Consider the following 27,499-nt stretch of genomic DNA (forward strand, 5'->3'; position numbering starts at 1 on the left):
TGGAAAAAGAAAATTTTGAGTTTTTCATATAGGTGGGGCCAGCTTCACACGGGTCTACATTGGGTGTGATGGTTGGCTCAGTTGAAGAAAAAGGGCGACAATCCTAACCGTTGGCCAACCGATATCACGTCAATGGCCCATCAAAATGCCAACAATAATTGCTACTAGGGTATATTTTCTGATGTTTGCTGAAGGACACCGAATAAAGAAGAGGATAGATTGAACGACAGTGGTTGAAAACCGACTTACGAGAATACAGGAAAGGCGAAACTAATTTATTATTAACACAAAACTAATCTCATAGCTCAGCGACCAATGTAACGAAAGTAAGTACTAATTTACACGAAGCAAGTATTGCGTAGGGCTATTGTTCGTTCGATTGTTGCTGGAATTCGGGTCCAAATGGTCCAGCAACAACGGAGGATCCGGCTTTGCTTCTTTACAGATCGAAAGTAACAATATCTCCCGATTGCGAAACGACGAGCAATTCCGAAACTTCGGGCGATATTTAATAACGACGGCCGGACACGGATCAACCGCTGAAGAGTCGCCAGAAACTCGCGTTATTTTCGGATTCGTTGGCGACATTGCAGCATCTGTCGTCCCCGTGGATGCACCGAATTGCATGCGGAACGACGAACCGTCCTGAGAGACCGTTTCTGGATCGAGAGAACCCGCGTCAACCAATCGACGTTAACGGGGTATTTTAGTCTACAACTTTCAAAATATTAATCTTTCTTTATTTTGCATTTTCTCTAGACTAGAATGTCCCTTAATAATCCAAGTCGGGTTTACTACGATTAATTACGAGGCTTAACACGTTGATCGCCACGTCGCCCATATATGGGTGACAGTGCTTTTCACTGAACAACTATAAAAATTAATTCTGAAAATCAAATGTCTACGGAAGCTGTACTATTAACCCTTTGCTGTTCAGATTTTCTGATTTCAGTGTAGGGTTAAATACCACATCTCTAGTTTATAGTTTAACACGTTGCCCATATATGGGTGATAGGGCTCTCTACTAAGAAATCAAATAAATTAACTCCGAAGATGAGATGTTAAACAAAAATAAATCAGGATAGGATTCATGAATTTGGCGAAACTGCGAAAATAAATACCAGTTTAAATTCGACAAAAATAAGTTTCAGTTATATAAAAACAAAGTGATAGGCTCGTGTAAATTTTCACGAGTAATTTGGCAGTTAACGTGTTAAACAAAAACCAATTTGGACATATTGTCTTTTTCTACGGATACATGTCAGCACGTAAGACTACGAAGGATAGTATCCAGCTGACGTATACTCATAAAGTAGTAAAAATGAAACAATCATCCTGCGGAGACTTTTCATTGGAAAATGTCACCCACGTGCTATGTAATCTGTAACTCATATTAGAATTTACCTAATGTCCTATGGACAAATTGTAAAGTAATAGTGAACAAAAAAATGTCAGCACGAGTAGTTAACGAAAAACGTAAACAGTTTCTGTAGAATCCTGTGAAATTTGAAATGGATCAAAATGACGTTAACTCAAGGTGAAAGAATTTATATCATACGGTTCAATTCTGTTTTGTTTTTGGTCACATCGAAACGATTAATCATCTTTGATTATAAGTTTTCATTAGGCCATCTAACGAAAAAGGCTTGGTATCGCGAGGATAAAGTTCAAAAGATACTCGCGTTTAGGGCCGGCGCACCCACCTTCGGGTTTCTGGGTCAGGTCGGAAGGGTGTGGTGAATGGCTTGAGTGTTGATCGCTAGATGATTTATCGAAACGAGGCTGTAATTTTATTAGACGCCGGAGACCTTCGCGACTGATCGCTCGTTGGTCGATTTTCCACGGAAAGGCGCGGCTTTTCCTCCTGAGGCGGACTCGTCTCCTTTCGAAACGAACGCTAAGTAATTTTCATCGACAACTATACCGAGTGCTCGCGAATCGAACGATCGAACCGAATTATTTCTTTCTTTCTTTCTTCATTTTCGAAAGTCACAGAATCTGTTTTGTATCGATTATTGCACCTTTCGGAGCTATTACCCTCCTAACCCTTCACGTGAAAATCTGCGTGTCCCCTAAGGCTCTGCGTTAAAATTACAACATTTTTATATCGTCCTTCGTAAAAGTGAAGTGGTCAATTTAAATCGAAATAGCGAATCACATATTATTCGTATTTAACGAAAGAAAAATCAAGTCAAGTTTCGTCAAAATCTTCCATTTGTGGGATTATTTATCATCGGGGTTTTCGGACTGTGTAATCGAGAAACATTAAAGAATTAATCCTTTGCGCTCGAGGCACTTTTCTATAAAATCAAATCCGGTCCATTTTTATAATAAATTTCTGTAAAACCAAAAACTCTACTTCGACGAAAAACATCTACGACCGTTCATGACTCAATGTATTATTATTTCAGTTAATAATTAACCGTATTCTGATATACAGTTGCATGCAAAAGTTTCCGGCCAAAAATAATTTTGGAATTAATTTATGTATAATAGGTGTAAAGTAGAAATACAAATATATCTTAGTAAAGAGCTTTTATTATACTATCGAAATGTACAACTCAAAAATTTGATAAAACAAGTAGTAATTATTTATAACAAACATAACAATTTTTACTTCTTCATAAGTATCCGGCCAAGTACAAAACATGAAGAAAGAACACGATAACTGAAGGAAAAATGTTCAAAAATGGTTACAAATGTAACATTGTCATCAATATTTAGTAACCATACCCTGTGAAGCTATCACGGCGGCACATCGGCGAGGCATCGATTCAATAAGTTTGATGATTCCATCTTGAGAGATATTTCTCCACTCTTCTTGAATTTTTGTCCATAAAGCAGCTTTATTGGTACAATTAACTGAATAGTTCCTATTCTTAGTTTAAGCTCTTGCCATAAATGTTCTATGGGATTCAAGTCTGGAGATTGACTCGGCCAACTATGTAGAATTCGGATCTTATTCTTCGTGAAAAACTCCTGAAGCAATCCAGACCGATGTTTTGGATCATTGTCTTGCTCTCCCATTTGGCTGACATTAGTCAAAGTACTGTTTCACGTAGACTTACAGAAGTTGGATGTTTTTGGACGGGTTGGAGTTAAAAAAACCACTGATAAGTAAAAAAAAATAAGAAGGCCATATTAGAGTTTGCAAAGAAACACCAGAGTTGGACAGTTAAAGATTGGAAGAAAGTGCTGTTTTCGGATGAAACTAAAATTAATTTATTTGGAAATGATGGGAGAAGGTATGTTAGACGATCGCGAGACACTAGGAATGATTCCCGATATCAAATACCAACAGTGAAGCACGGTGGAGGTAGTATTATGCTTTGAGGTGTATTTTCTTGGAAAAGCGACGGTCCAATTTACAAAATTGAGGGTACTATGAACGCTCCTATGAATAGGGATATTCTATCAGAACAAATGCTACCTTATGCCCGTCGAAATTTGCCACGAGGATGGATATTTCAGCAAGAAAATGATCCAAAACATCGGTCTGGGTTGCTTCAAGACTTTTTCACGAAGAATAAGATCCGAATTCTACAGGGTGTCCCAAAAATGTTGTAACACCTTGAAAGAGGTGGTTCGGGAGGTGATTTGAAACAACTTTTTCCTTAGCGAAAATGTTGTCCGAAGCTTCATTAAGGAGATATTAACGGAAAACACTGACCAATCAGAGCGCGCGTATACCGTTGGAGCGGCCGCGGTAGCGTATGACTGCGTAGCGCATAGCCACGCCTACTACTGGCACTCAACCGGCATACTCGCACTCTGATTGGTCAGTGTTTTCCGTTAATATCTCCATAACGAAGCCTCGGACAACATTTTCGCTAAGGAAAAAGTTGTTTCAAATCACCTCCTGAACCATCCCTTTCAAGGTGTTACAACATTTTTGGAACACCCTGTAGATTGGTCGAGTCAATCTCCAGACTTGAATCCCATAGAACATTTATGGCAAGAGCTTAAACTAAGAATAGGAACTGTTAATTGTACCAATAAAGCTGCTTTATGGACAAAAATTCAAGAAGAGTGGAGAAATATCTCTCAAGATGGAATCATCAAACTTATTGAATCGATGCCTCGCCGATGTGCCGCCGTGATAGCTTCACAGGGTATGGTTACTAAATATTGATGATAATGTTACATTCGTAACCATTTTTGAACATTTTTCCTTCAGTTATCGTGTTTTTTCTTCATGTTTTGTACTCGGCCGAATACTTATGAAGAAGTAAAAATTGTTATTTTTGTTATAAATAATTATTACTTGTTGTATCAAATTTTTGAATTGTACATTTCGATAGTATAATAAAAGTTCTTTACTATGATATATTTGTATTTCTACTTTACACCTATTATACATAAGTTAATTCGAAAATTATTTTTGCCCGGAAACTTTTGCATGCAACTGTAAGTAAAATTGAAATTGTACGTTCAAAAAAATCACTTTTAAATTACATATGTCGCCCTAGAGGCGCCACTCGAGGGCAAAGGGTTAAAATAGACACTGTGCGCTCTTGTATTCGGCTTTGCCGTTTTCCCATCCCTATCCCCACACATTAAATAAATTCACGGAACGACTGCCTTAAGCATCGCGGTTGCATCGAACGGATCGCTCTTTATGCAAACTCCAACCAACATTTCAGTTGGATCCAGTAGAAGTGGGTCAAACATTTTCTAAACGACTCCTAGCCCATCTCCTTAAAATCTGGCTCCTTTGAACGGCACGCCACGTTTCCCGACGAAAGGGTTCCTTTTCGACGAAGAGCCTAGATTAATCCTGGAGCAGAAACGACGAGGAAACCCAGAAAAGGCCCGGTGACCGTGCCGAAGAAAAAATGAACACGGAAATAAGTCTCGCGTGGGTAGAAAGAGGCGGCCGAGCAAGGTGTAAGACAGCAGGTTGGTCTGGCAAGGAAAAAACGGCGACGAGACGAGACGAGGAAACGAGCGAAGGCCTGGGTGGCATAAACGCCTGGTGAGAGTGAATGGATCGATGAAACCGTCTCGACGCACTGGGCGCCATCGCCAAAACACGCTCGGCTCGTCGGCCAAAATGTCAGCGTTCATCGATCTTTGGGATTACCTCGGTAATTTGGCAAATAGAAGCCTCGTTCGGCGCTAGCTAGCTTCCTCGAGTCGTTAAACAGACCGTCTATAGCCACGAGCATTGACCAAGAATCAGACTTACTCGTGGTAAGTAAACTTCGAAAAGCACCTTCGAAGAGGATCTTCGAAGAATTTCGAAGAGCTTCGAAAACGGCCACGGAAGAATCCAATTAGGAAATGACGCTCGATGGATCAATGAATTAACACAGAAATCTCTGATGCTGGAATTGCTAATGCTTGCTGATTGAAATCGATCCTTAGTTTTGAATACGGGATCTTAGCGTAGAAATTCTGTATAAGACTACCTTTGACTCGAAGAAGAGGAACTTGCCGCTTGCCAGAGATTTTCTGATCCGACAAGGTCTGAATCCTTCGGACAAGTTAAACTCTTACTTCGAAGAGTAACTAGAAAGCCTGGAGATAGAAATCCAATTACCGAAATGGATGAAGATCCCTCGAAGAACAAGAAATTGAATACAGCAAAATTGACACCTTCCTAACTACTTTTCGATTAAACGCTCAACCTGGCGTGGAAGATATATTATATATAGTCAATGAGAAGTATTCGTACAGCAACCAATTTAAAATAAAATTAATAAGGAGAGAAACAAGAGGTTAACGTTAAAAATAATAAACTTTAATTTGCAGAAATTGTATTCTAAAAATATGTAGGAATGTTGGTTAATTAACTTCTCGATTTATAGAGATGTTTAGCAGATCTTCATGTTTCAAGTTCATTGAAGTAATTTTAGCCTATCTTTAACAAATTGTTCGCGCACGCGCGCGCGTATGTATGTACGTATGTAAACAAATTTTTCGTTAACGTTTTCTAAATAACTAATAGCGAGATCAAAATAATCGATGTGTCTCAATCTAACTTAGAGCTGATTAGATTTTGTTCTAATTCGGTCCAGTAGTTTTTTAGTTTTTTTTTTCAGAAAACTTAACTCAATAACAATCTAGATGAGAGAATATAAATTTATGAGCGAATAACTAAACGGAAATAATATATATATACATATATTACTATTATCACATTTGTATGCATATGTATAACACATGTATACATATATACATACAGGGTGCTCCAAAAGTATGGAAACAGTCAAATATTTTCAAAATGGAACATTTGTGAGAAAAATGGTTCAGAGAAATGTTGTAGGGTTTCAAAAATTCTATTGAACGATCGTGTCCGTTTGACCTTCAAAGGACCGGTCAAAGTCACGTCAAGGTCAACATGATTTTTTTAACGGAACGCCTCATTTTTTATCATGCACTGTGAAAGCTGGCTATGCGACCTTTTCGAAACACTAGTTTCAAACTTTTTTTTTATTCGCGATAGATGGCGCTGTAATCGGAAATCGGGAAGTTCCTTGTGTGGCCCGTAAAGGGTCGCACACAAAATAAACATGAATAGCTATATGAATTAAGCGAGCGAGTAACAATAACCAGCTAGTTATTTCTTCCTCTAAAATTTATTAATAAAATAAATATATGAAGTTTTATTTCGAATTGGTTCCTGTACGAATACTTATTGCCAGACTGCGGATTTTTATGCAAAATAAAATCTTCGCGAACCCGCCTACCGCGTCACTATCACTTTCTCTATTTGTTTACATTTGCATTTTGTTTCTCATTGCAGACTTATTTCTTCATTCAACACGCGCATGCGTTTCACATGACTCCTGCATTGTTTTAATACTGTTTGCAGCATCTCTTACTTCTCATCTATAAGGGCCCACTGGCCCCCATCTAGCTCGGATACCTCGGGGTTGCTAAGCCCGTACTGTAGCTTAAAAAACACTGCTACAGCCCCTAAGGGCTTGGGTCATACTCGTGTATGGTACACAACACACGTTACACATACAAAAGGAGAACGGGCAACACTCTCAACACCAAATGTTTCTTCAGGTTTCATTTCTATGGAGCTCGAAGTGTCGATAAAATGATTGTAGACGAGGTAAAGGTGACCTCATTCTCAAATCTAGATAGCTTAGAATTCATGGCAATAGAATGCTAAGGAACATCCCGAGTTTTTGACAGATACCAGAAAAAAAGGCCTCGAGTGCATCGTATTCTGATATAAGTAAAATTGAAATTGTACGTTCAAACAATCACTTTTAAATTACATATGTCGCCGTGGAGGCGCCACTCGAGCGCAAAGGATTAAAAAACGAACTGCAAAGGGTTAAAAATATAACACTGCCCGTGTTCGAGCAGTGTCCGTCTGTAAACAAACGTGGAGGACCCATCGACTCCGAGGCAAAGTCTTTCGTTGAACGTCTCCGGTTGCGCGAAGAACTCCAAAGACGATTGTCAGTCGCAGCGATTACGAGCTATGCTTACTGCCACTTTATCCGATGTCGTGATCGCATGCACACTTGGGGTTGTCGACCCTGACGAACGATAGAATTTCATGTAACACGATGTTTGCGTACGGAGGTTCTAATCGCCTCGTTGCGTGCTCGAGGCCATCAGAACATATTCAATATCCTAATGGATATTTAGATATATTCGAATGTCTCTAGACACGATGCAGATGTATTAAACATTTATATAATTACTTTTTGGAGGAATAAAGTTCGCTATCTAAGCTAATTTAGGGTATTTTCCGCTGTTTGGAAGCCGTTTTCTCCTTATTAGAGGGACGGACGACACAGAGGCTCGCATGCAAAATAGCGCGAATCGTCGGGGCTCTTTGATCTAGAAAGTTTACGGGAACTCGAGCAGAACCGTTCACTTTCGCCATTTCTACGCCGATTCTCTCTTTCTCGCGCAACGCAAGAATTGCTATAGTTTAAATTTTACAAGCAATTGTTTATACGCGTAAGAGAGAAGTTTGTCAATTTTCAAGATTTTTAAAATCTGTTTTTTCCCCCATTCTTTAGAATCGTTTGTACTCGTTTGCACCGCTTTTCGTTTCGTTTGTACCACAATAGCTTCCATTTTACAAGCAACTGTTGATACAGTTGCATTATAAAATTTAAACTATGAGGTACAAACGAAACGAAAAGCGATACAAACGGTTACAAACGATTCTAAGGAATAGGGAAAAACAGATTTCAAAAATCTCAATGTCGGGTGCTGACCTTTTTTTTTTTTTAATTTTTTTTAATTACTAATTGATGAAGGTACAAACGAAACTATTGGTGGTACAATCAAGTACAAACGAAATACTATCATTTTCTATAAAAAAATTAATTTTTGAAAAGTCAGGTCCCAGGTTCACATAGCTAATACAGTGACCGGCATAATAAAGTGACCATCCTATATTGTATACAGAATATCTTAACACATCTTGCACGGGAAGCGACTAAAGTCATTTTGCAAATTCTACCGTGATTTTTTTACATTTCTCGTAGAAGAGTCAAATAGATGTTATTATCAAAATATTGATAACGTTGAAACGTTCAAAATATTGAAAGACATTACGATACAAGACATGAAGAAATTTTTGGGGCTTATTCTTCTTATGTGACAAGTGCGTAAGGACCGAAAAGAGGATTATTGGACCACGGATCCGTGTATAGAAACGTCAATTTTTCCGAAAACAATGACAAGAGTCTGATTTCGTATGTTGTGGACCTGGCACTTCAATAATAATGAAGACTTGACTGATGGATCAGACAGGCTTTCGAAACTCAGATCACGACTGTACTACTTTGTTTCCAAGTTTATAAATGTTTATAAGCCTATTCAGCAGTTGTCTTTGGACGAAGGGATAATACCTTGGAGGGGGAGGTTGTTATAAATACCTAAAGTTCACAAACTACAGCTATTTTGTGCAGAAGTATTTTTCCGTACGAATTGTAATAAATCGCCCGCTACCCGTTGAGAGTTTGGCAGCAAAGCACCTGCGCAAGATGTGTTAAAACTAACGTTTTTACTGAAAAAGGATCCTATTATCGGGCTTTTTTTAAAGGTTTATTGTCACACCAAAGGTTGGTTACCAAACTTAAAAGAGTATTTGCAATAACAAGAACTTATGACTTTATTTTAACAAAACAAGCATTTTCATATATGACAAAAATAAGTGACCACTATATAAATCGTCATTTATTCAACCACATATAAATCTTCAACTATTGGAGGTACAATCAGGTACTAACGAAATACTATCATTTTCTATAAAAAAAAAAAAAAATTAATTTTTGAAAAGTCGGGTGCCAAGTTCACATAGCTCTAACCTATGTGACTTAATACAATCGACGTAAACAAGATCATATCTAAAGCTTACTTCGGATCAGCTTGTTTCAAAAGATCTATCAAAAAGTTTCTACGGTGTAAACTAGGATTGAATATATAGAAATGAACAGCAACTATACAGTGACCGGTATAATAAAGTGACCATCCTATATTGTATACAGAATATCTTAAAACTAATGTTTTTACTGAAAAAGGATCCTATTATCGGGCTTTTTTTAAAGGTTTATTGTCACACCAAAGGTTTGTTACCAAAATTAAAAGAGCATTTGCAATAACAAGAACTTATGACTTTATTTTAACAAAACAAGCATTTTCATATATGACAAAAATAAGTGACCGCCTTAGAATTTATAGCGTCTTCAATCAATCGCAATGTGTAAACACGATTTACTGCGCGTAATGTGTAAACAACGCGATCTGTGACTAACAGTTCTTTGTTTACATGTCGAACAAAGCGCAGCAGTATATAGAAAGGTAGCGAATATGACTTGGTCGAGAAATTTCATATCAGGTCCGAAACCTGATTATCAAAGATTATAAACGCGGTGTTTCGCAGCGAGAGATGGCTCAGAAATATGAAGTTAGCAAAACCGCTGTCTGGAAAATTTGTAAGAAATGTTTAAACACCGGAACAGTGGCTGATCGGTCTGGAAGAGGGAGAAAGCAAAGTACAAATTGGTGTGATGATGCAAACATCATACGAATGGTGAAGAAAGATCCGAGGACAACTGTCAGGAATATTCGCGAATCACTCAATCTGTCCATTTCCGACCAGACAGTGCGCAGGAGGCTGCAGGAAGCAAATTTACAGAGCCGTTTCGCACGTAAGCACCCTTTGATTAATAAGAGACATAAAAAAAAAGCGACTCGCATTTGCAAGAAAGTATACAAATCGTCCCGTGGAATTCTGGAAACGAGTTCTGTGGACGGACGAGAGTAAGTTCCTAGTTATTTGGATACAAACAACGTTTCCGCGTGTGGCGGAAAACTGGCGAAGAGCTCCAAGATCGTCACCTCCAGAAAACGGTCAAACACGACGGAGGTAATATCATGGTCTGGCGCTGTTTTTCTTGGGAAGGCGTGGGTCAATTAAGAAAAATCGATGGAATCATGACTGCTGACACTTATATCGATATTTTACGTGAAAATTTGGACGTTTCGTTGATCCAATTAGGTTTGGAGAATAACTTTATTTTACAACAAGATAACGATCCCAAACATACCGCCAATAAAACAAAGAAGTTTTTTAATTCCCATCACATAAAACTGTTTGATTGGCCTCCACAGTCCCCAGACTTAAACCCTATTGCAAATTTATGGTCGATTTTGGACGCAAATTGTGAACAAAACTGGAGTCACAAACAAAAATAATTACTTCCATGCGCTACAACGAGCTTGGGGAAGTCTCAATCCTAATCATCTACATAATCTGGTCGAAAGCATGCATAGACGGTTGGCGGCAGTCATTAAGGCCAAACGGGGCCATACTAAGTATTAAATTTAATTTTCTTGCAAGAATAAATGAAGATTTATATAGTGGTCGCTTATTTTTGTCTTATATGAAAATGCTTGTTTTGTTAAAATAAAGTCATAAGTTCTTGTTATTGCAAATACTCTCTTAATTTTGGTAACAAACCTTTAGTGTGACAATAAACCTTTGAAAAAAGCCCGATAATAGGATCCTTTTTCAGTAAAAAACATTAGTTTTAAGATATTCTGTATACAATATAGGATGGTCACTTTATTATGCCGGTCACTGTATTTACATATCTTTATTTTATATTTTTTTGGTTGCGAACAAAATCACAATCGTAGACCGAGCCGTGAATGGAAAAAAGTTTAAGAAGCCTTGATCTAATGCGTGTTCACCGCTCCAAGTATACCTCCGTCTAAACTTCGAGAGGCTCGTCGCTTCCCAAACCAACTCGGCACCTGGATAGAATCGCAAACAAACGCGACTGCAACCACTCGGTTCGAAAGGAAGCGCCGCCCGAGGAGCAAAGATAAGATTGGCCGAGACGATGACATAATCGATGACTGCGTGAATGCAAATTGCTGCTGTTGCTCGAGCGTGCGCGATTCTCTGCCTACAAAAGCGTGCCTCCGCGGCCGCGGCGTATGATTAACGCAATGTACGATTGTTGCAAAAGCCAAAGGAATAAAAAAAAAAGAAAAAGAAAAGTTACGTGCAAGACGCATAATACCACGGAATGATGCAAGCGCTGGAATAACAGTGATCCCACCCAGCGGATGACCCGAGGCCTGCGAAAGCTTGAGATCTCGCAAGGGGACGTCGAATCTATCGCAATATTCAGAGGATAGGAATTCGGAGCCAACCCTTCCGAATCAAAGCATACCTCGACAATTTTCAGTGGAATTTCCATGGAAATCTGTTGTTAGATTCCGATTTATTTCAATGTCCGGTTTCTACTACAATTCGGTACTTGGAAACTAGATAACCGCTGTGTTTCTACTTCTGTTAAATTGTGTTGCGAAAAAGCTCGAGAGTTTTGGTGTGCCTTTTAAAGGTTTGTGTTGAATTGTATACATATACATTTGCGTTAAGCAAAAATGAATTTAGCGTTGGGAGGGACTGCTCTTTTCTGTCTGTTAAAGTATCGGACTGGCACCATCAAGTCTGAGGACTCTTGACTGTTTGTCGTCGAAGGCCAGTGCAATAAACAGAGCGCAGGCAGAATTTTCTTTTCTTTAACGTTAGAATTTCTTTTTCACGTAGGCCTGAGGTTTTATTAGGTACCGGAAAAAGTTCGTGCGGTTTATTCGTTAATTGTAACTATATATCGATTTTCGTGTGGTAATTGGCAACTGTAAGGCATGAGTTTGGTTTCATTTTAAAGCTTGATCTTTGTAATTGGTATGCATGCTCTGTGGAGTTCAATTGTTTTGTTGTTGTGTAGCTATAGGAACAGTAAACATGGACAGCGAAAGAGTAAAAATTCGTGCTTTTATTCTTTACGAATTTAAACTTGACAGTAAAGCAGCAAATGCAGGAAGACGCATTTGTAGCGTTTGTGGGGAAGGTGCTGTTAGTGAAAGAACCGCACAGGAATGGTTTAAAAGGTTCAAAGAAGGAAATGAATCGCTAGATGACGAACCGCGTTCAGGGCGTCCATCTGTCATCGAAGACGGAAAAATTCATCGAGTACGTAAGTTCAAATCCAAGAAAAAGATGTCCTGAGCTTGCTCAAGTATTCGAATGTGATGAATCTACCGTGAGAACCTACCGTTTACTTAATTTCCACAAAAGATTGGGCAAATGGATACCGCACCGTTTAACGGAAGAGAACAAATACTCCCGGCTGAGCATTTGCAATATCCATTTATCGATCGAATTTTAACTTGTGATGAAAAGTGGGTGGAATATGATAATGTACGACGATCACATCACTGGTTTCAGGAGGGGTCATGTGCAACAGGAACCATACCAAAATCGAGTCTCCATTCAAAGAAGGTGCTGATCACTGTTTGGTGGACTACACGAGGTATCGTTCACGTTGATTTTCTTCCACGTGGCAGACTATTACTGCAGATACTTATTGCAAAGAAATTGATGAAGTCATTGATGAAATTGACGATAAATGGTGATTATTTTGTTGAATAAACCTATGATTTAAAACAGATTTGAGTATTTGTATTTTTTTCTGAAAATCCGCACGAACTTTTTCCGGTGCCTAATAGTTAGTTCTCGTTCGTTCTCTATGCGGTCAACGCGTCCTACCAAACCGTCGAATAAAGTAGACGTTCAAAATAAAATAACAAGACTGTTATTAATTCCACCCATTTCCAATAGTTTGTGTTTAAGGATTCAGAAGGTGGTAGAAATAAGGGGAAGGACCAATGAGAATCGTTGGATGTTAAGGAGTCAGGCGTATTATTTGGAGTTAGCGAGTAAGGGTACAAGGGTCGGATGCGTAGTTGGTGTATGGACGGATGACTGGGTTTGAAACTTTGAAAAATATTTACTCATCCCACGAAGATAATACTACCGACTAACTTAAAGTAACGAAGATTCCAGTACAAATGATACAGTACAGAAGGTACAGATTAGCCTAAGCGATATAGAACACTGTTCGCGAAAGGAGGGTACGGCGCGAATCGTTGCGTGACGGGGGATCGTCATTCGCTACTAGCTCTCGATACTAATCGTCGCGTTCTAAAAGCTAGCGTGAAAATTCGAGGAAAGCAACTCGCTCGTTCCGGACAACCGCGTTTGCAACTCGTTCTTGAGTAGCTCGCTCAGCGTTTTCGTGACTCGAGTGGTGGCGCACGCGAGGCTTTCAGAGGAACTTTTCGGAGAGTGCCTCCGCCAGACGAGGACCTCGCGAGAAAAAAATCTATGCTACCAGCCGGGGGCCGGATGAAGAAAAAAAAGTCACTCGGAAGAGAGAGAGAGAGAGAGAGAGAGAGAGAGAGAGAGAGAGAGAGAGAAGGGGTGGGATTCCTTGACTCGCCGATTTCCAACCACTTATGGCTAATTGAGTCGACTCCACGGACTCTTTGAGCCTCGATTCGCTTCGAGCATCGGGCCAACGAGCTTTCCAAATTCCTCAGACACCCTCGAGACTCCCTTGCCGTTTAGCACTGTTGTGAATCTAAAAACCGATGTCGAGGAGCCGATGAGAGAGTGAAAGAAACTTTGTCAGAGAGCCCTAAAAACAACCATAAGTTCCGTGCGAAATCTACGCGAGAGGTAAGAATAAACGCGTTAAGGACCATTCCGTGTCAAATCGATCATACTTGCAGATCCGTGCCAAAGATTTCGTTGACAATGCAGTAAGTATCAGTTCGCGTCAAATTAGGGGAGGTTTAAGTCATCGTCTTTCTAGCTTCGTAATTGTTTAACCATTTATCTACCGAATTTCTCCAAAGTTTTTAAGATGTAAGCGTCTATAAAAAAAAAAAAAAATGTTCTGCCATTCAACGATTTTTCTACAGAATCAAATCCAGTCCATTTTTATAATAAATTTTTATAAAACAAAAAACATCTACGAACATTCATGACTCAATGTATTATTTCAATTAATAGTTAACCGTATTCTGATATAAGTAAAATTGAAATTGTACGTTCAAAGAATCACTCTTAAATTACACATGTCGCCCTGGAGGCGCCCTCGAGCGCAAAGGATTAAAAAACGAACTTCGTAGACGTGGACTCGAAAGTCACAATAAGTTTCAAAGCGTTTAATTAATACAGTACCACGAGAAAAATCGCGGGACTTGTACAAGTCCCGCCAGTAAATAAAGGCTTAAAAAATACAAGCCCTCAAAGTTTGATACCAATTGATTTCTAAAAGAGAAACGAATTCGAACAGAAAACAACGTGGGTTGAAAGGGTCAAGAAAACGTACCGACTAAAACTTCGTTTTAATTAAAAAGGCGCAACTGAATCGATAAAGGTAAATAAATTTCCGAACTGATTGGACGAACTCGAGGCAACAAAGGTCGACTACGGTCGCCGAGGATACCTCGGTGTCTCGTACACGAGCGCTTCAACAACGAAGAATTCGCGAATCTGGGACAGTTTGATCGATAATGGCGTAAACCTGGCCGCGGCGATTCCAGGAATGGCAGCCTAATTGGATCCCCCTTAAATAAGTATTTCAATTTATCCGCAACGCGCCAGTTGCACGAACACGACCGCCTTTTGCGAAGAAGAGCCGCGAAAATGTGCTGGAAATCCTTTGAAGGACCGAGAAATTCGAAGGCGCGGAACGATTAACGCGCATTAACGTGCACCTGGTTTCGTATCGGTGTGTGCAATCGCGTCTGAACGTACAAATAAATTGCAATTCTCGTTACGTCACCACAAACGATACTTCTTTCAAAACTTTTTACAATCAGTGGCATTTTAAGGTATTGTTCACGAGCAAACATTCAATCAGGAGTTGAAAGTTTCTTACGTCGAGTGCGTAATGAGATTACAGAGTGGCCTTCTGTATGACGCGTTGTATGAAATCGCGTTACACGCAGGAGAAATACGTTGTGTAGCACTGCTTATTTGGATAGTGTAGGAAGCCCCAAGAAAAAACAACAGAAGGAACGGTGGGATTCGAACTCGCGACCCTTGGACTACCAGTCGAGCACTTTTCCAACTGGACCACCGCTACCTCCTCTCGCTTCTGTTCTTAACACTTTATTTACCGAGAGCCTATTTACAGGCTTTTTAATTGCAGTATTTAGCTTTTCGAATTTATTTACTGTGTCGATGGTTGTCTATTTACGATGTTCCGTTTTTGGAAACAGACTTGGCTTTCAATGTACCTAGTAATAGTATGAAGGAATTATTGTCAGCCTAGATTGGCATATGATACTGTAGAAAATTCTTTTTTGATTTAAGGGGGCATTATCGTCTAGAAGTTTGTTTTTTCAGTAATTTTTAGGAATTAATTTTGCGAAAACTATCAAACCTACAGTACCAGGGGTTTTTATCCATAATAAAACACGTTTCAACTAACAACAGAAATTTTTATGAAATACTTGATTGAAATCTATACAAGTTATGCGCTGTTATGCAGGTTGTAGCGTGAGACGCTCGTTCAATCGAGCGCACAGGCTGTGGCGATTCTAGTTGTTTGAGACAGAAAAACAAATTTTTTTTCAATCTATATAAATGTAGTTATCGTCTGAACTAGAATGAAGTAAGTACTAAATTTTTTAACGGAATCGCAGCTGTTTGAAAATTAAGGTTTAATTTTCCCGGAAAATTGTCAAGTAAAATATGAGAGCAGGGCTAAAATATTCAAGCTACCGGTATAATTCTAGTTCAGACCATAGGTGATGGTGCCCTCGAAATGTGTGTAAAACCAGAAGTCAGTCGGTCCAATAGTTTTTGAGAAAAACGTGCGCCCGACTCGAAAAATGTCGTTTCGAGAAAAACGCGTTTAAAGATTGCTATACGTTTAGCACTAATACTGGTGAACAGCCTTTAAGCCTCTGTAACTATGAGAGCTGTACGAATTTCAAATTAATATTTTAGAGGCACTTTCTCAAAACCCCAAATGATAAGAAAATGCAAAAGAAAAAAAATCGAATTTTTGAAGTTTCTAGACGATAATACCCCCTTAAAGACTGTTTCTAAATAGCCCGATAGATAAAGTGTTGACTCCCTACCGTATTGAGTGCATCTCGATATTATAATAGTAACATTCAAATAACGCTAAACGATACAAATATTGAAATTATTGAAAATATTGAATACCGTATTTTCCAGATTACACTGTCCAACAAATTTAAACTTTTTTTAAATTCCGCGATATCCACTAGGTGATTCTTATAGGATTCCTCGTCCTAAATACGAATCTGAAAGTGAAATTGCTCCATCACCCTTAGTTTTCGAGATATTCGCGATTTTGTAAATACGGTCAATTTTGAGAGAAAACGTAATACTACTTAAAAACTACGACCGCTAGAAAGTTCTATTTAGTCTTAAAAGATAGAGGAGTGTTTTCTGAATATGAAGACATATTCCTTTAGAATTATCTGCTCTTTTGAATGCCTGTAAATGAACACCGAAGTTCAAAAAGTTGCCGACGCGAGTACTTTTCACGAAATACTTTTGTATTTTTATGAAAAGTTATTTGTCTAGGTCGAATTTACTATGTATTATTGGATTCTGCAAACATTTCTGGAGAGAAAACCACCCGCGGTAAATGTTGGAACGGTTTCTAGTTCGTACAGATCCAGAAAATATTAGTTTAGAACGCACGAATTGTGTTTGCAGGCTTCGCTCGCTTTATATCGGTGAATCAGGGCCGTCGTCATGCGTTCTGCACAATTGTCGCCACATGCTTAAATAATAACCATCAAATTCTCGTAACTTCGTTAAAATTCGACCCACATTTACGAATAGAAAACCATTTTAAAGCTTAATGTTTCTACTTTTCGATACTTTAATCTTTTGTTATTTAAGTTAGTGTTTGGGGGGTAAACTCTGCTCTAAAGAGAGATTTTTTATAGGTAGCAGTTTTCATTAAAAATTAACAACAAAATATACGATTATAGATTGAATTAATTGTTAAATAATTCAATTTAGATTGAAATAAAGTTTGCTCGATACCAAATTAGCAAAAGTCGAATAATTGAAGATACAAAGACGAGAAATTAATGATTAAAATTTAAACAGTAGAAAATTGTCATCGTTTTGTTGAGTTGCAGTATAAATGAAATATTAAAAATGAAGAATTACTTATCTGGAATATGTAAATGTAATAGAAAAACCGATAGCGCGTGGCACCGATTAGGTGAATCCCGTAGCGACGGCCCTGACTGACCGAAACAGCGAGCAATGGCTGTGCAGCGGCAAAACACCGTTCATGCGTTCCGAGTTGATGTTTTGTCAAACCGTATGGATTAGAAACCGTTCCAACATTTGCCGCGGGTGGTTTTCTCTTCAGAAATGTTTGCAGAATCCAATAATACATAGTAAATTCGACCTAGACGAATAACTTTTCATTAAAATACAAAAGTATTTCGTGAAAAATTCACGCATCATCACCTTTTTGAAATTCGCTGTTCATTTACAGGCATTCAAAGGAGCAGATAATTCTAAAGGAATATATCTTCATACTCAGAAAATACTCCTCTATCTTTTAAGACTAAATAGAACTTTCTAGCGTTCGTAGTTTTCAAATAGTACTACGTTTTCTCTAAAAATCGACCGTTTTTACAAAATCTCGTATCTCTCGAAAACTAAGGGTGATGGAGCTATTTCACTTTCAGATTCGTATTTAGGACGAGGAACCCTATAAGAATCACCCAGTGGATATCGCGGAAAAAAAAACGTGTTGGACAGTGTTATAAGACGCACCTTAATTTTTAAGCAATTTAAACAAAAAAATAACATTTTCATTATTAGATTGCCTCTACATGGGCATTGTTAAGACTGGCGGAAATTTTTAATCAAACACTGGACATTTTTATATGAATTTCAAATATAAGACGCACCTAAATTTTGGAGACAATTATTTGAAGAAAAAAGTGAGTCTTATAGTCCATAAAATACGGTATATTAAAAATATTGAAAATTCTTTCCCTATACTCGAACAAAATGTAAAAATGTACGAAATGTACGAACGGAAAATTATTCCGTTCGTATAAGTACTCTCGACTCCACTTTCGACGGTGGCCACGGTTCGCGTTGTTTCCGTCGCGCTTTCTACACGACGCAGAAGAAGGCTCGTATAGAATTTCGATCCGAAGCGAATTCAAACGGTCCTCGTTGGTAACGACGAGCTACGAGGCACGAAGGTATGAAACATTTGTGACGGCGATGCGACAGTTACGCTTTCGAAAATCCCGTGGCGGTTTTGTTTGCCCGGGCTCTATTTGGATTTGACGACCTACTCGTTCAAGGTCACACGTTGTCTGCAGAGCATTCATAGCGATGCACCCGACGTGCATTCTGCGTCGACGGGAATCGATAAACCACGGCAAAGGGATTAAAGAGCCTTCTGCATCTCGACCGCGAAAATTTCGCCCGCCAAATTTTCGTCCGTGAGCTTCCGAGCGACGTACATAGGTAAAACAAAGAGCGCAAACGGTTCGCAACACTAATTACATATCGGTTACGCCCGTGTGCGTTCGGCCTTTAAGGAAAACAAAGACGCGTGAAAATACTAACGTGATACGCTATCAGCATTTTTTAGTCCAATTCAATCCTATTATCAGTACGTATCGATACGAACGGTTCTAATTACAACTATCTTACTACAGTCTACGATACCAACTCGATTGGAGTTTAAACCGTATGCTTCAGTGTTTCCTATCGTACACAGTTGCTCACGAAAGTATTCGAACGCCTCCGATCTACATAGTTAACAAATAAAATATACACGTTAGGTTTAGGTTTTCAAAATAAGATTGTAAATAAAGACACATAGGAGTCTTGAGAACGTATAAGTAAAATTACAAAAAAATCGGACAACACATACAGCACTCACAAGGCATCGAGTATAAACATACCATTTTCGGACGTCACAAAAGTATTCGAACGCGTAGACAAGAAGCGTATTTCTGGCGATTGAATTGTAAACATTGCACTGTAGTCGATTCCGAGACATCGTGTAGTTCAGACAGATTTCGTAGAGTACAATCTTGTATAATTATTCTAATCATGAGCACGAAAAAGTCAGAAACCAGTAAACGTGAACGTGAATTAATATTGAAGTTGCATAATGAAAATAAATCTTATCTTGAAATTGGCAAATTATTAAATCGAAGTAAACCTACGGTATACTATACAAATAAAATAGTCGAAAACTGAAGGAAATATTACAAACAAGAAGCGTACAGGACGTCCAAAGAAGTTAACGCCTAGAGAGGAGAAAATGATTATACGTGAAATTAAGAAAGATCCGAGTACATCTGCACCAAAACTTGCAGCGATTGTTGCAAATAGTTTTGAGAAAGATGGACATCTCGAATTGTGTCGTAGGGTTCTGCGGAGTAATGATTTCCATGGAAGAATACCACGAAAAAAGCCATGTATCAGTAAAATTGATAGAAAGAAAAGACTAACGTTTGCAAAAATGTATGTTGACAAAGATATTTCATTTTGGAATAAAGTTATTTTCTCGGATCAGAGTAAGTTTAATATGTTCGGTTCGGATGGGCAGCATTATGCGTGGAGAAAGTCCAACACAGCATTGCAAATGCAAAATATGATTTCAACTGTGAAGCACGGAGGTGGTTCAGTGATGATATGGGGTTGTATGGGGGCGAATGGAACGGGAAATTTTGCTTTTGTTGACGGAATTATGGATAAATACACACATCTGAATATTTTAAAACAAAATTTGAAGCAAAGTGCAATTAAATTGAACATATTGGATAATTTCTACTTTCAACAGGACAACGATCCTAAGCATACAGCTGGGATTGTAAAGGAATGGATCATATACATGTATAATACCCCGCATACACTACAAACTCCTCCGCAGATCCCTGACATAAATCCCATAGAACATTTATGGGCCGAAATCGGAAGAAAACTTAGAAATTATGACATAACGTCCAAGGAAATGTTAAAACACAAAATAACAGAAACATGGAATTCCATTGAAAAAAAGACAACAGAAAAACTTGTATACAGTATGGAAAGCCGACTGAGACACGTTATTGATGCCAAAGGAGGACCAACCAGATATTAACATCAAACAATTCAAGATTTATTCGTACATTCGAATACTTTTTTGACGTCCGAAAGTGGTATGTTTGTACTCAATGCCTTGTGAGTGCTGTATGTGTTGTTAGATTTTTTTGTAATTTTACTTATACATTCTCGAGACTCCTGTGTGTCTTTATTTACAATCTTATTTTGTAAGAGGTCCGCAGTCGTTTCAACGACAATCAAACGGGCCGCAGTTGTTTCAACGACGCCGAAATGCATTCGGCGCAGTCGATGCAGCGACTTGCGACTGTTCGTCGAACTCACCTCGAGATCGGTCGGAATCTCGCCTTGTATATACTTTTTGCGTTTTAAGTGTTTCTTTATGTTGCCCGCGAACTACTTTGGTTTAAATAATAATATATTGTAATAGCTAACTTTACGTGCAGTTTGTTTGAATCCTGTCCGCGCCTGCTCCCGTTCCCTGACACCTTACAATTTTGAAAACCTAAACCTAACGTGTGTATTTTATTTGTTAACTATGTAGATTGGAGGCGTTCGAATACTTTCGTGAGCTACTGTATTTCTCTTCAAGAGTCAATCATAATTCGTGCTATAGGGGGTGAACGAGAGAACTATCGTTGGTAGCCAAGTCACGCGGTTCACCTTGTAATAGAATGCATAGCATAAATGGGTTAGCTAACAAAGTATTAAGAATCTCACCGAGAGATAAGGTCATCCGAATAGCTAAGCCCCTAATTATCCCGAGCGGATTCCTTAACTGTTTGACGAATCTACATACTCTGTTCGTATACGACACCCTGTATACAGGGTGTTCAGGCTATTACTAGACAGCGTTTTTCTCGTAAATGGTACATATGACAAAAAGTATGAAAGAGGAAAAATGTATACCGTTTTTTGTGTGCAATGTAACCAGGCATATAGATCTTTCGTATTTGTACAAGACTCGAAATCAGAGGGTTAATAAACTCGACAGAGAGGAGTGGAAAATATCTCGACACTTGTTGTTGCAGCAAATAGTTACTGTAATTCAACATATAAAATCTCACTTATAATTAAAATAACTCTTAAAACTACCTTAATGCTAATACCGCACCTGAATCAACGCAATGTCGGTATCTCGATCTAAATATATTTACAGCTTTACGGTAACTGTCTAAAAGTTCCGACTGCTCTATAGCCGACGACTATGCTACGTAACGGCTGACCAGCGAATGCCTCGCTGCTGCTCAGTGCGGAATAAGTGGACAAAATTCAATATTAGTATATATCACAATATGAGGCAGATTTCTATCGTAGAAAATGTGCGTCAGCGTGGAAATTGTTATAAATAATCATGTATCAATCATTTCTATCCATACTACGATCTTTATCTTTAAACAAACATACAGGCAAAACGGCAAAAAATAGCCTGAGTTCTCAACATATTTCGATAGATTATTTGTTATATTTTAAGAAACTTATATGTTTTCCTGCAAATACTTGCAACGTTCGGTTTTACATAATTTTTAATAAGGGACCATACGGTTGGTGGTAGGGTCGCAATTGGAAGTTAAACATTCTGATTTAATTGATTTATGGATTTCTATAAAAATTATTTCTCACATCTTCGGCCAAAAGGCAGCATAGTGTGTTAAATAACATATGGGTGCAACTTCTATTATTTATGAGACAAAAATTCCTAAAGAATTCGAAATATAGTCTACTAAAGCGACAATTTTACAATATTACATCATTTTCCTGTATGATAATCATAAACTCATACATACCGTTGGATTCGGAATAAAAAAACGCTTTTACTGATCCAGAAATAAATCAAAATTTTTACAAATTTCAAGAGGGGGGGAGGGGTACTTAAACAAAAATTTGTTTCTTTTTTAAATTTGTTGGTATTGGTTTATAGACCTCTAAAAGCAGTGTAATGTTTGCTTGAACATTTTTTTTTGGTAATCTCTAATCGTTTCCGAGCAAAAGTAAAAGGGGCGGCTCGGATAAAACGGTTAATTTCTCCCTCAAAACGCAAAATTCGCACATGCTGAGGATGGTGTAATTCATAAAAAAAGTCCCACAAACAAGTATACAAAGTTTCATCAAAATCGGGGTTTGTTAATTTTTTGTTAAATTTGTTAATTTTGTTGTGATTTTATTAATGTTTATGGTTAATTTTAATTTTGCTTTTTGTGAATAAATAGCAATATATTTATATTAGTAACGAAATTTTGATTTTTGTCCACGATTTTGCTGTTTGTCCGCACTGTGTGCCGGTGTGTTGTTTGTAATGAGCGTTTCTCAGTCACCTTCGGTTACGTACACGACGTAGACGTATAGGTGACCAAGTTTGAAAAGTCGTCAAACTTACATTTGTACTATTCTCTGAGAAATGAAGGTGACCTTCAGTTTTTTTAAATGGAATGCTATATCTTTTGTACAAAAATATGGTAGAGTATCGAATTCTAAATAAAAAGGTACCTTTATTAGCCCTGAACCAATGAGGTAACGAGTAATTTCACTTTATTACTTGGAAATGTTCTTAACGTAATATCAACATGGAGATCCAAACAAGTGTACTACGAATTCTACGGAAAGAAAAACATCATACCTGTCATCTAGAACTTCATCAGGAGGTCCATTGCCTGTACGCATCGCTGTCTTCCGGAAATCTGTGACATGGTTGAATCTCTATCTTGATATGACGTTAAGAAAATGTTCAAGTAATAAAGTGAAATTACTCGTTCAGAGTGACTTTCGATATTTTCACCCGTTATAGTTATAAAAATACCCTCTCGTGTCGTTCGATTTTATTTAACTCGTGGAATGTTTACTGCGGGCATAGATAGGTTAATTGATAGCTCGCACAATTTCTTACCATTCGAGCAATCTAACGAGATATTAATAAAAGTGACCTTTAGAATCGGTTCTAACCTTTTACCGCTTGGAAGAAAAAAAAAAAGTATTGCTTAGAATCTAAACGTTGTATATTTATCATATCGTATTATGTAGTGCGTCCAAGCACGTAAGATCGAAAAATAAATCACGAAAAACTGGCGTGCATCATATGCGGCACACTACGCGGTCGAAGGTCGAAAAGTTACGTTACGAATTCCCTCGATGGGACGTGAACGGACTTAACGCGGCGTTAACAAATTCAAGATAACTCTGAAAACTACAGGTATTAACGCGAGGGCAGTCCGTAAATTAAATTGGAACTAGTTATCTCGGAGTCGGGCTAGTTCTTTCCTCAAGAGATGCAGTAATTGTTTCTCTAAATTATGTGCTGGTGTCGGTAGACCGCAGTGTGCAGCTAAGCACGTTAACAAACCAGGAAAATATTTACAGGAAAATGTCTTTTTTTTGTTAATAAAACTAGCTGTTGTTGTAGTTAAATTGGAGAATCCAATTTGGGAACGAAACATCTATTGCAAGCAAATATTTAGCAGGGTTTGAATAATAATCAATTACAATTTTTTAATTAAATAATTGATTTAAACAAATTCAATTCAATCAACTTAATTAATAAATATTTTGAATAAATGTAATTAAAAATTATTTAATTGAAATTGAATTAAGCAGAGTTAATCGAAAGTCGTTTAATTGACGATTGATATGAGCGAATTTAATCGAAGATATTTAATTGAGGATTGATACGAGCGAATTTAATCGAAGATATGTATAGATATTTAATTGACGGTTACGCCGTCAGTTACAGAAATAGATTAGTAGCTAAATTAGCTGAACTGCTTTATGTTTTTAGTATATTACTTTAACTTATACCTATGGTATATATTTGTTGTATTTTGTCGTCATTGAATAAGAATACATATTTGTTCTTATTTACGTTATAAATTATTTATTCATAGAATTACCTTAACAAATATATTATTATATATACAACCAACTCATTTTGATGAGGTTAATAGTATTTAGTATATTGCATTTGTCGCTAGAAATTGGTTTATATATATGTTTATTTATATGTGTTACTTATACAATTAGTTAAATTTTATATAAATGTCTTTTAACATTAAAGATATAAAGAAATCGTCAATTAAATAGCTTGAATTAATTCTGCTTAAAGCAATCGTCAATTAAATAGCTTGAATTAATTCTGCTTAAAGCAATCGTCAATTAAATATCTTCGATTAAATTTGCTCATATCAGTCGTCAATTAAACGACTTTTGATTAATTCTACTTAATTCAATTTCAATTAAATAATTTGTAATTATATTGTTTGTAATTAATTGTCAATTAAAGACGGAAATTAATTTCAAAAGTAATTAATTACTCGCAACCCTGGTATTTAGATACATTAAATTTACTACGTAATATATCACGAGTGTACGACATTTTGTTCTTAAATTGGATCTACAGTGGGTGTAGAAAGTATTCGTACACCAATCAATTTCCAAAAAAAAACTATGTAAAATTGTAATTTATTAACTTATTTTTTATAAACAATGTCATTCTACATATTCTCGGAAATCTCTGGAATAGATACATTACCAAAAAAAATAGCTATTTATGTAAGTTGCGAAATTGACAAGAAAAAAACAATTAATCGATAGAAATGTTGAAGCAATAAGTATTCGCACAACTGTTTAAAAGTACTTTCCTGGAAATTTCATGTTTCCTGATTCGCACGGAGCAATAAACTAACGTGTTTACGTTACAAACTCTCCTGTAAATGGTTCGTCATATGAATCGTACAAATACTTATTGCTTCTACACTTTTACCCACTTTTCCCACTTTTTCGTTAATTTCACAAATTCTATTAACTAGTAAATGTTGTTTGGACTATATCTATCTTAGAGACTTCCGAGTATATGTAAAATATCATTGATTATAAAAAAGGAAGTTAAGAAACTACAATTGCACACAAAAGTTTGTTGGAAAATTGATCGGTGTACGAATACATTCTACACCCACTGTATATACCACGTAAAATCCTGTTCGTTTCTCCCGTGAAATTACGTGTATACAGCTTTGTCCTTGCGAAGGTCCGAGTGATCCAGTCACGTGACGAACACAACACAAATACAAAGGGACAGACGTTACGTCACGGTAGATACAGACAACGACAAAATCGGCTTTACGCTGTAAGGACGCCTCTCAGCTGGAGTTACACGAGAAACCCTATAAAACGCTCCAACCTTCTACGCGATACGTTGCGCGGAGCCACGCATTTATCGTCGAATTTATTCTAGGAATCCTGACTGCACCGATCATAATCGCACAGACCGAGAGGCGTTCTAATTTTAGTACGATTTAATCACTCACGGATCGCGCTAATTCTGCTGTGTCGAACCGTGTTTACGAAAAGATCGGATTAAACCGCGAGAAACCACGAGTGTCACTCGATACCACGTTTTCTGTTCGTTTCGTGACGAAAGAATGAAGTCATTTAGAGACGAAAGAAACCGCAGCGAATTTTTAACGACGCCATAAAATAAAACAGATATTATCGGAATTCGACGCGAGCAACGCGTTTCTGTCCGAAACGACCCGAACGTGAACGTTACATGTTACTTACACAAGGCCAGTCGGCTAGTCGAACCACGTTGACACATGTTATTTCTCTCGCGATTTACATCTGCTTTTCAGTATGGAAACGTTCCACGAATTGATAGTAATAATCGTACGTCACAGATTTCGATAAGAGAGAATTGGACGAAAATTTTGTAAATGGCGGTAGTCATAGTTCGATATTCTGTTGATATCCTAAATAAACGAGTATTTAGAATACGACGATACAAGGACCATAGTACCGCCTTAGCGGTCCTTTCCTAAACATCCCAAACACTAAAAGAGCCTAGGTCGCGCTACGTTTCGACATCACTTATCAAAATTATGCGTTCGAGTTAATGTTTATCCGCGCACGTTCCAATCCAGAGCACGATATCAAACCGAATAACATCGAGGAAATAATCGCGGAATAAGGGATGAAAATTGACAGGTTACATACCGTGGTTGCTTCTCCGAGAGATCGGAGCTCCCTCGCCGCAGTCCCCTTCAAAATTCGATCAGCGACGATCGCAGCACAAGAAGAGAAGCACAAAAATTAAACACACCCGGCACGCACGGATTCTTCGTCGTTTCGACACGTTCCCGTCGACTGTCTTCGTTTTACATACCGTGAAAAACGCGTAACGAAGGGTAGCGAAAAAACACCACGAACCGGCCGACACGACCAACAACCGCGCCTCTAAAGCTTGCAGGAGCAAACTGGCGTTTCTCGTGCAGCAAACTTTCGCGCAAGGGCGCAACACGCGCTCCGATTGGCCGAGGGGCCAGCGGCTGAGCCAATCCCGATCGATCGTTCACCGAGCGTTGACCCCCCCTTCCCTACTATCCGTATCACAACACAACGTTTCTGTTTAGCATCGCGTCGAAGCCGTCGAAGGGTGCGAAGAGGGCACACCGCGCACGCGATTCAAAATAAACTTGAAAACTCGATTAATCGAACCGTGTCTCCTCGATTCTCCTAAGAGATACACGCACTATGGTTGCTATGGAACTGTATGGAACTGTATGGAACTTGGAAGACCCGGTGAGACGATCGAGCGTGCTTTATAAGGCCGCATGCGTCCGAGAGAAAACGCGCGCAATTTTTCGCCATGTATACGTATACCCCTTAAACAATAATTGCGTTTAGATGGAAACATTCCTTTTCCTTCAGCGATGCTGTGTTTACAATGCAAGCGTTACGAACAGTGGCGTAACCAGCAACTCTCATGTATAACAAATAAACAGTTACTCAAAATTCGTATTACGAATTCGTATAAAACGAGAATTATACCTACATACGCATCTCTACAGAGTGCCCAGGGCCGGTGTGACCTTTTGCGGGGCCGGGTTCAAAAATTTTGTGAGGCCTGAATTTACATTCAAATCCTACATTTAAATTTTACAACGCGGAATTATTTATTTACAAATGCTGTTACAGATCTTTTATAAGATGAATATTAAATAATAATACTTTGATGATTTTTGTCACTCCTTTAAACCGAATCATCGCTAATAAAAAAATGTCTTGTATCTGTTA

General features: G+C 38.0%; 1 protein-coding gene across 2 annotated transcripts in view; it reads right to left on the bottom strand.

Moving 5' to 3' along the window:
* Window positions 1–27,499, bottom strand: part of LOC128876173 (serine/threonine-protein phosphatase 2A regulatory subunit B'' subunit beta-like) — an 89,951-nt gene that overhangs the window by 61,256 nt on the left and 1,196 nt on the right. The gene's annotated exons all lie outside the window — the stretch shown is intronic.

The sequence above is a fragment of the Hylaeus volcanicus genome, chromosome 5 (assembly GCF_026283585.1).
Source record: "Hylaeus volcanicus isolate JK05 chromosome 5, UHH_iyHylVolc1.0_haploid, whole genome shotgun sequence".
In the NCBI taxonomy this organism is placed as follows: Eukaryota; Metazoa; Arthropoda; class Insecta; order Hymenoptera; family Colletidae; genus Hylaeus; species Hylaeus volcanicus.